The sequence below is a fragment of the Dermacentor silvarum genome, chromosome 10, assembly GCF_013339745.2.
Source record: "Dermacentor silvarum isolate Dsil-2018 chromosome 10, BIME_Dsil_1.4, whole genome shotgun sequence".
NCBI classification, from domain to species: Eukaryota; Metazoa; Arthropoda; class Arachnida; order Ixodida; family Ixodidae; genus Dermacentor; species Dermacentor silvarum.
This window is the reverse complement of record NC_051163.1, coordinates 111,873,264-111,883,440: the sequence shown is the minus strand read 5'-3', so window position 1 is coordinate 111,883,440 and position 10,177 is coordinate 111,873,264.

The window sequence follows — 10,177 nt, the reverse complement described above, 5'->3', positions numbered from 1 at the left end:
CAGCCAACAGTGCACTTCGCCTTAACATCTACTGGACTGGAGAAGCAACTACGGAGGAAAAGCGGCACAATCTCAGCGTTTCTTCAACTTCTTCTTCGAGGAGCCTGCGGCAGCCATCGCCATGTGAACATGTTAAGAGGTTTTACCCGGAATGGCGAGGAAAAAGCCATATAATATAAGTCACGGGAGCTGAATGTGGCTGAAGAACGAGCTTCAAAAGATGTTGGATGCACAGATAATTCGTCCATCCACGTCTACATTCGGGTCGCCCATCACTATTGCATCTAAGGAAGATGGAAGCCTCCGACTCTGCACGGATTACAGGCGCATTAATAAGCAGACAGAGCTTTTTCCTTTTCCTATGCCACGAATAGACTCTATCATAGGCGAGACGGGTGGCTGCAGAGTGTTTTCGCGTATTGATTTATGTAAAGGTTTTTGGCAAGTTCCACTTTCTGAAGAATACAAGAAATACTCTGCCTTCATAACGCCTTTTGACATCTATGTGTATAATCGATTCCCGTTTGGATGGAAGAACTCACCCGCTTGGTTCCAGAAGATGATGAATGACATCTTGCGACCGTTTCTTGGGAAGTTTTGTAGCGTGTACATTGACGATATAATAATTTACTCCCGCAATGAGGAGGAGCACTCAGAGCATCTTGCTAGTGTAGTTCAAGCACCGAGTGATGCGTAGCTCAAGATTAATGACAATAAAAGTGAGTTTTTCCACAGAAAAGTTGTGTTTCTAGGTAGAGTATTTGATGGCCAAACCAAGACAACAAAGCAGGAATCCGTCGAACAAATCTCAAAAATGCATTAACCGTACGACATACACTCTTTGCGGGTATTTCTCGGCTTTGCGGGGCATGTTCTGGCTTTCATTAGAGATTATGCCACGAAAACAAAGTGCCTCACAGAAACAACCAAGAAGAATGTGCCATTTCGGTGGACAGCGGAGTGTGATTCCGTTTATCAAAGCCTTGTGAACATAATTTCGTCCGACCCAATTCTGACGCTTCCAGACTTCAAGTGGCCCTTCGAGCGGAACATCGACGCTTCTCATTACGGCTCAGGTGCAGTGCTCTACCAGAGAGATTCAGAAGCGCCACGGAGCCGGCAACAAAAGGTCGTGGGATGTTGTTCGTATACATTCTCTAAAGCGCAACTGAATTACACGACTACCGAGAAAGAAGCTTTGGCAGTCCTAATGGCCGTACGCTATTTCAGACCTTACCTGGATGGCAGGAGCTTCACGCTCTTTACCGATCACCAAGACTTAACGTATATCCTTAACCTCGCAGAGCCTAGAGTAAAAATCACGCGGTGGGTGATTGAACTCCAGCAGCTTGTGTTCATGGTCCATCACATACCTGGAGAACACCCGAAGGATGCGGACGCACTCTCGAGACTAGCGGTAACCCCAGATCGGGAGACTATCAGCGCAACTCTGCTGTGGGAGGGAACTGTAGAACTGGAGTTCCACGATGGAAAGTTCGTAGTCCCGGAAACAATGGTGCCTCGAATCTTGGAGCTTTATCACGACTCCCCGGACTCTGGCGGGCACGACGGGTTCTGGCGAACTTATCGCAAGATTCTTCAGCGTTTCTGGTGGAAATACTTGAAAGACAACGTCCAGCGATACGTCCAGTCTTGCCGTCAATGTCACGTCCATAAAGTAAAGTACGTTCAGAGAACAGACGAGATAATCCTACCTCTACATTCTGACATACCGTTTGAAGTCATCCAGGTGGATTTTGCCGAGCTTAAGAAAAAGGCTACAGGAGTAAGAAAAACACAGTCTGTCCTAGTGGCAATGGACCAGTGCACTAGAACAGTGGCCGCACGTTCGGGTAGGGAAGACGCAAATAGTGTGATTGGCCTTTTGAGCCGAGAGATATTTAAGAATACCAAAGAAGCCATATCAGACAATGGACCAGCATTTGTAAGCAAGCGTCTGCAAGAGTGGGCGAAGGAACGAGGAGCTGTTTTGCGACGATGCGCGCCCTACCATCCTGCAGGAAATGGCATGGCTGAAAGAATCATACGAGACTTGAAACAGTTTATTTCCATGTATCCCAATTTCAAAAGGCGGATGGAAGTGCTGCTTGGAGGCCGCTGTAGCTCATCACAATCGGTCGCACACTGCGAGCATTGGTTGTAGTCCCTATTTCGCAGCATTTGGAATAACACCGGTGCTCCCTGCTGATCAACAGCTTGGTATTGCTGACCACCTGCAATTGTGCGAGAAGCGGAAAACTGCAGAAGCATACCAGCGATACTGCGAAGATATGAAGAGGCATTTCGACCACCGCCACAACACGCGGATACCCCGTATACGATTTAGTAGTCGTCAGAAAAGGTCTTCCGGGTACGAAGCAGGTGTACATGGGGCCGTAACGCGTGGTGCAAACTGCAGTGCAAAAAGGTGTTCTCAAGAGAGTTGGTTACGTCAACGATGACGGCGTGCTCGAGTTTGCAATCATTCGAAACATATTTATGTTATCATCCCAGGAGGGACGAGTCTTCAAAGATGGGAAGTGTACTTGGACGTTGTGAAGAAGAAGTTACAGGGTGTTACAGAAGAAGTTACAGACGTCGAAGTGAGGAGGCGTGGGAAATAAAGAAGATGGCTGACACCATAGCCTAGCCCTACTGTGCATTATTGCAAAAGTCAGTGGCGATTCAACGCTATATGCGAGAGAAATGCGTCAGCATTACGTCGCACCTCTTTGAGCTTTCTATTTAAACTGCTGTTAGCAACGTTGCAAAGTGTTGTTCAGGAGTTCACCCGACACACGTCCTACCTCTACACGTGTCGCCCTTCCTCTCTGCTCTCGGACGGGAACAAAAAGAGTCATATTTATCCCCAAATTTAGAATAATCACACACGGCATAAATGAACACGTGGGAAACTTCGCGTTCCTTCGTGCGTAGGTTAGAGTAAATAATGACTGAATCATCGCATATGCAAACCGAATACGTTATCGATGCTGAAAGAAGTCTACTACTCAATTGGGGGAGTGGATAAACCGGGCCTCCTCGCAATGTCTCGGTCCACATTACCTTGCTTGTCATGGGATTTTCATTTCCCGAAATTATTACATACACTTTTTTTTCCTTTCTTTCTACATTTTATTCCGAGGTGCAGTTCTCATTATCCCGCGGAACTGACACCGCTCCTTGCCTCGTCCCCTGCCTTTTCTTTGTTTTTTTTCCTCTTTTTTACACGTTCTTCTCGAGTTGCAACGCCGTTTGCTTGATAAGAACACCCCAAAATGGCTGAAGTGTTCGAATTCCTTTTCATAGGCCACTCTCACTACCTGACCCCATGACACTCGTCTTGGGGAACCGTCCGAACACTGCCAAAGATGAGGGGTGCTATTCCGCTACCCCGCAAATGCGCGGTGAATACCCCTATCAACCAACGGGTAATCTGTTCGGCCTCCTCCTCTCTCTCACAGTTTCCTTTTTTTTTTTTGAACCTGCAAACATGAACACACACACACACACACACACACACACACACACACACACACACACACACACACACACACACACACACACACACACACACATATATATATATATATATATATATATATATATATATATATATATATATATATACGCGCGACGGCGTCCCAAGCGCGTTCCTGACGCATTCACTCAAATTGCTAGGTAGTACTACAGTGTACTATAGTAGTACTGTCGCAACGCTCGTCTAGCTTACGCTGTGACTATGCTGCGTGTGCCGCGCAGGCCTGGCATTTTTTTTTTCTTTCCTCCGACTGTGCGCACGTGGATGTGCGGACTGTCCTTTTTTTCTCGCTCTCTCCAAGTGTTTTGTTTTTAACGGCTGTACGCACGTGTTCTGCGGCTAGTGCTAGGCCTGACATTTTTTTCTCCGGCTGTGCGCACGTGCGATATTCGGACTGTTTATGCTATTGGCTGCCGGCTGTGGGGACGCCGCCGCGGTGTCAAGCCTAGCAAAGTGCTCTCATCACCAGCGCCCTTTGCGTCTCTTGTTGTGCGTCGTGGCTGTGCTTCGCGCTTCGACGTCCTCGCGTTTTTAGAGTGAGACTTTCCGTCCCAACCTCCAAAGTGCCCTCGTGCCCTGCTGACTGATATAATCGAGACCTACGCCGGTGCAGGAGCTTACGCTGCGAGGATCCATGCCGACAAGACCGGAACCTGTGAGATAGAGATGTCGTATTCCACCACTACTACTAATGACAAGTAGCGCGACGCCCTTAAAGTGAAGCAAAGCACCCTTGTGATTATCCTGCAGCTTAATTACGTCCTGTCCATGCAATTCGACATCGACCCGGCATCAAAGCACTGGATATTGTTTTAACCTCTAGGCGAGTTTGTACAAAACGTAATGAACAGTCCTAGTAATAAACAGTCCTAGAAAGAGCCTATTTTGTTTGGATGTTACAAAGTTATCTCAATAAATGTTGCAGGTATTGCAGGTTTATGACGTAAGTGATGTGCATGTTAAATATTGTTTAAAAAGTGCTTTGCAAAAAGCAATTCCCATTATTTTACAACGCGACTAAAAATTGTTAAAGGCGAACTGCCATTAATAGAAATGGAAATGGTGCAAGCTAGAAACTGTAATTTAAGAGCACTGCTCTAAACCACAGCAATTCGAAATAGTGGACACTGACTGGGGACACTGTTTCTCAATATACAGGCTGAAACTGCATTATCGGAACACTTTAGTAGACAATAAGTGTCATCATCAATAAAGCACCCCTTCTAAATCATTTGGTCTCCATCTTTATTCATAACGTTCCATGAATAGCTTGCTTCTGGCCTGCGGATTGTTCAGAGGGTTGCAATTAGACAATGTTTTCTGCGACCACTACATCACGTCAACAACAAGCAGGAGAGGGAAACATTTAATCTGTTGGGATACATTACAATATCTAAAAAGTTGTGTGCAAGTCACACCGCAATAAGGACACAACCATGCCATACAGTTCAATTTGTGCAGTTTTCGCTTTGGACAAGGAGTTAGGAGCACAAGGAGTTAGGAGCACATAATTATTGGGCATGAATTAGAGATGAATCTTGGAGAATAGAATCCCTCGAGAAGCGTCATCGTCATTCGTGTTGTTGGAACCAAGGACTTCTACATCAGTGCATGAATAGTCGTGGTCCTTCACGCATTCCATCGCGAAGTGCGTCGACGTCCGACAATCACTGTCCACAGCGGCCATAGCCGCACAACCGCGTTGGCACAGCCGGTTGTGCAAAACACTCCGGAGAGAGAGCGAGAAAAAAAAGTCAACCGGAATACTAGCCGCAAAACACGCGCGTACAGCCGTTAAAAAAAAAAAAAAACACTTGGCAAAGAAAAAAAAAACTGTCCAAATATCACACGTGCGCTCAGCCGGAAAAAAAAGTCAGGCCTACAACTAGTCGCAGAACACGTGCGTACAGCCGTTCAACACAAAACACTTGGAGAGAGCGAGGAAAAAAAAAAAAAACTCTCCGAACACCCACGTGCGAAAACAAAAAAAGGTCAGGCGTGACACTAGTCGCAGAACACGTGCGTGCAGCGGTTAAAAACAAAACACTTGGAGAAAAACAGTCCGATCAGTCCGAACACAACAAACCGGCACAGCCGTGGTAGGCCACCCTAGCCGTGGCGCTGGGATAGAAGAGCCAGGCGATAAAGCACCGAGAACGAGAGTAGTCGCTTGGCGCCGTTTCTAGGAGTGACATCACAGCGTCCCGCAGGCGTGTAAGCCAATGACGTGGCTCCGCGGTTGCCATGCGTTGTACCTACTGGATATTCCAAATACGTGACCCGGCCTTCATCGGAGTGAATGAGAATGCAGAAGACTTTCGTTCCCAAAGTGTCGGAAAGTGAAAAGACACATGGAAAGGACATGTGTCTGCAAACAAAGAGAAAACATAATAAGAATAATAAAAAAATAAACTAAAACACATTTGTTTTGTTTTGTTTACCTTCCTTTTTTAACGAGGGACTAACACATGGGCAGAGCACAACAAATGGATGGCCGCGATGAGTCACGGACGACGTGGAAGCGTTGTCCGTGACTCTGGAAGAAGCGAAAAAAAAAAAAAAAACCGAAGTCATTTCTACTGTGGCGGAAGCGAAAAAAGACAAAAAAAAAAAAAGAACAAAAAACACGTGGGGGAGGGGGGGGGGTGTGATGAGCCGCCCCTAAGGCTGCGCGTTCCCAAGTCTGTACTACAGACGTGCTGTGTGAGGGGGCCATGCGAGTAAAAAAGAAAGAGCATATGTGGACGTGTCAGCATGAAGGAAGACCGTTTTACATGCGTCGTGGTTAGTTTACAAGGAATGTCCTTGTGGCTATAACCACATTGTTCTAATCAGAAGGCAAGCACATGAGTATACTGGTGCTTTCATTACTAGCCGAGGCGGCAGTATTAAACGATGATGGTCCCTCGAGAATGGGGAATGCGCTGCTCATCACAGCCACCCACATGTTTTTTCCCCTGCCACCATCGTAAAAAAGACTTTCTTCAATTTTTTCTCTTCCCTTCTTCAAGGGTGAGGACAACGCTTCCACGTCCGTAACTCATCGCGGCCATCCATGTGTTGTGCTCTGCCCTTGTGTTAATCCCTAAAATAATAATACAAAACCGAAAAAAACACGTGTTTGAGTTGTTTGTTTTTTATTTTTCCCCTTGCCTTTTGTTTGCAGCCACATGTCTTTGCCACGTGCCTTTTCCGTTTCCGACACTCTGGGAACGAAGGTCTTCTGTATTCCTGTTCACTTCGATGAAGGCCATGGGCCACCGGGGCCGAAACGTCCGCAGAATAATAGGATTTCTGTTGTTGTCGAAATTATGAGTATTTTTTTCAGTATATATATATATATATATATATATATATATATATATATATATATACGTAAACGAGAGAAGACGGGAAACCGAGGGGCTCTCTTTTTGTAATCATCCCCATATAAAGCCAACAGACACCGATAACTTGCCGCCGGCTCCCTTATCGGTGTCGGTTATCGGCGGCAAGTTATCGGTGTCTGTTATCGGCGGCAAGTTATCGGTATCGGTGGCACTACCAATTGTGCTACGGCGATGGCTACTAATTCGTCAAATAACTTTGGTATTTATGTTTTACTAGATCTAGCTAGCCCTGGGAGTGTTAGCCAGTGCCACTTAGAGCCATGGTGGGCGGATGTGGAACATTCTTTTCTTGTCCGATGGCATCACGTAACACGTGACCTTGGGAGAGCAGGCACGTGGTGCGGAACAACCATCGTACGCTACCTAATGACATATTCGCTACCTAATGACTGCCAGATTCGAGACCCTCGTGTGAATGAACGAGAGAAGGGAAGAGAAACAGTTCGGTGCGATCTTAACTGATACGCTGGGGCATTTCTTTAGCAGATATTGGAGACGGGTATCTCGAAAGTGGTGCTAGCCTTAGGACTTATGCTAAACAGACATGACCACGCGGCTTCAATTTCGCAATTTCACCTTGCGCTGTAAAGTCTGTAATTAAATATATTATTCAGCAAATTTTAGGTAATTAGCGTCGAAAATGTTCTTTCTGCTAACGTCCACCTAGCCACAATATAGCCTATCTACAAGAACAGCAGATGCATATATATATATATATATATATATATATATATATATATATATAATCATGTATGCCGTATGCGTTCGAACGCAGCAACGCTTCGCTTATCAGGTTCAATGAAGCATAAAGCTCTACACAGTATAGAAGCTCTGTTCAAGCAAGGCATCTAACGAGCGCGCGCCTGTAGAATAGGGTTTTGTTCCCCTCATGGCCCAACCGGTTAGCGTCGGCCAAGGCGTCGGCACATCTTGTACTAAGCTGAAACAGCTGGAACGCCATCTGGCCAGCGTCCGGTGTGAATTAAGCGTTGGAGAACTTCCTGTTGCAAAGGGAGAGATTGTGGTTGTGAAGAGGAAGAGGCGCAGTTTTTATAACCTCCTTGGTTGCAAGGGAGGGGGGGGGGGTTAAAGAAGAAAGACACGATTGTCCGACAGTCACGCGCAATTCTTCGGAAACTGCACCATTTGCACTATATGTAAGGAATAGTTGTATTCTAACAGTGCATTTATTGGCTTTCGGAAGAGTGCTTTTAACATGCGCGTTAAACAACGTTATTGCGATTTTAACCTGTCTCACTTCGTTTTTTTTCCAACTTTACACTGGCTTCGGTGTCATTATCATTATGCAAGAGGGTTGAGAGCAAAGTCGGATGATCCAAATGGAGCGACGCTCGCTGAGCCCGAAGCGCTGTAGCGCTTATTACGCGGTAAAGAATGGCCTGATGAGCCAGCACGTCCATCTGTGTAACATCATTTATACATGTTGCATTCATGGCATTGCCTATGTTAATCTGTATGTAACTCAAGCTTTTGCTTCGAGATTCTGGTGAAACCAAAGTGCACCAGAGGCACATCTTCCAGGCGGGCCGTGTAATTGAAGTGCTGCTTAATTGCTCTATAAGTCGTCTGTGACCTCTTTTTTTTTTTTCTAAGCTCACCTCTTCATACCATGGAGTTTAGACACACCTCTTCGTGCCCACTTTATGTTTCACCACTTTAAATAATTTTAACGTTCACAGGTTGGCACGTATGTTTGCTATACGCATTCTCGTTTCGAAGAATCCCCTTTGAAAAATTGTTTCTTTCGGCGCAGAAGCAATTGCCGGACGTCGTCTCTGCCTTGGATGTTGTAGTCGTATATTGGGGATTATACCTGGCGACAACTTTCGGTGGCAGCATGGCCAGGCTACGGAGCCGAAGCACGTAGCCTTGGCCGTGCACCCACAGAAAGTTTCGCCAGGTTAGAGTCCGGAGACCATCGTCGACGCGACGGGCTAAATAGTTGGCCTCTCTAGGGTCTACGGCGTTCAGCATGCCAACTACCACGTCACCATCAAGAGCACGGCTTCCGTGGCTCTAATGGCCGATGCTGGCTGCCGTGGTCGTCAGTGGCCAGCGTTGACATGCTGTTCAACGGTACCATGTACCATTAACATTAACGTGTTAACATGTAACATTGTGTCCTGTCGTTCCCACCGGCCCTCAGGTGACCATCGTCGCCTCTTTGTCTTGCTGTCCTTCGTTCCGAATGAAGTGCAAGTCCAAGTCCCTGTCACCATATACGGCAAGGTACTGTTCGTAAACGCTGGTCTCATGAGAGCAGGGCATGGGGTCCACACAGGCACACATTTGTTAGGATGGAAACTAGCACTGTGGATCTGCGAAGGTCGAAAATGTGCTTCGTGAAGGGCGCCCTGCGTGATCCCTGGACTTGTTCCCGTGGGGTGTCGACTTGAACACCGCGACCTGGAGGACTATGTCCATTTTTTGTGCTGCTGGAGTTCTGATTGGCTGGGCTGGGTACGCGTCAGATGGAGACGGGCACCCCCAGCCAATCAACACTTCAGCAGCAGACGAAATGGACATGTCCACTAGGTGGACTCTTACAGATTAGCAGTCCGCACATGCACTTTTCATTTAATATGACTCATAGCCTGTCAATCATTTTTTAAAACGTACAAGTGTTCCCTAACCCTCTAAAACAAGCTAAATGTATCAGTATGTCCCACGTTGCAAACTACGGTATCCTAGGCTGGCAAGAAAAACTTTTTTTTTCGCCATTGGCCATGCCCTTGCGTTTAGGCGAGTATTCATCCTAGGCTGTCAATCTTCTTCCGTGACATCTCGCTTCAGCTTGTCCCCATTTTCTCGACAGGGGAAGGTCTGGAGATTTCGCTTTTAATGAGGAGGGAGGAGGAGGAGGAGAGCAAGAGAAGGCAGGGATGTTAACCAGAAATGCGTCTGGTTGGCTACCCTACTCTAGGGGACGGGAAGGGGGAATAGAAAGATGAGATAGAGAGATAAAGCGGGCATTGGCTTTCGGCTGTCTTTTAATTTGAGTTTCGCATTTCGTGCATTTACGCGCTAGCGCAATTAAGCAATTATGTCCAATTCGCGGCCTGGGTGTGCATTTTTTGTAAAGTCATCACGTGGTGTTTACGGGACATTTTAATTGTGTGTGAGTGACGTGCAAGCTATGTCCGACTTGGGGTCGACCTGACTGGAATGCGCGTGAGCTGCGTCGCCTAGTCCAACATTTTCTTTGAAGGATCGATGCTTATAGACT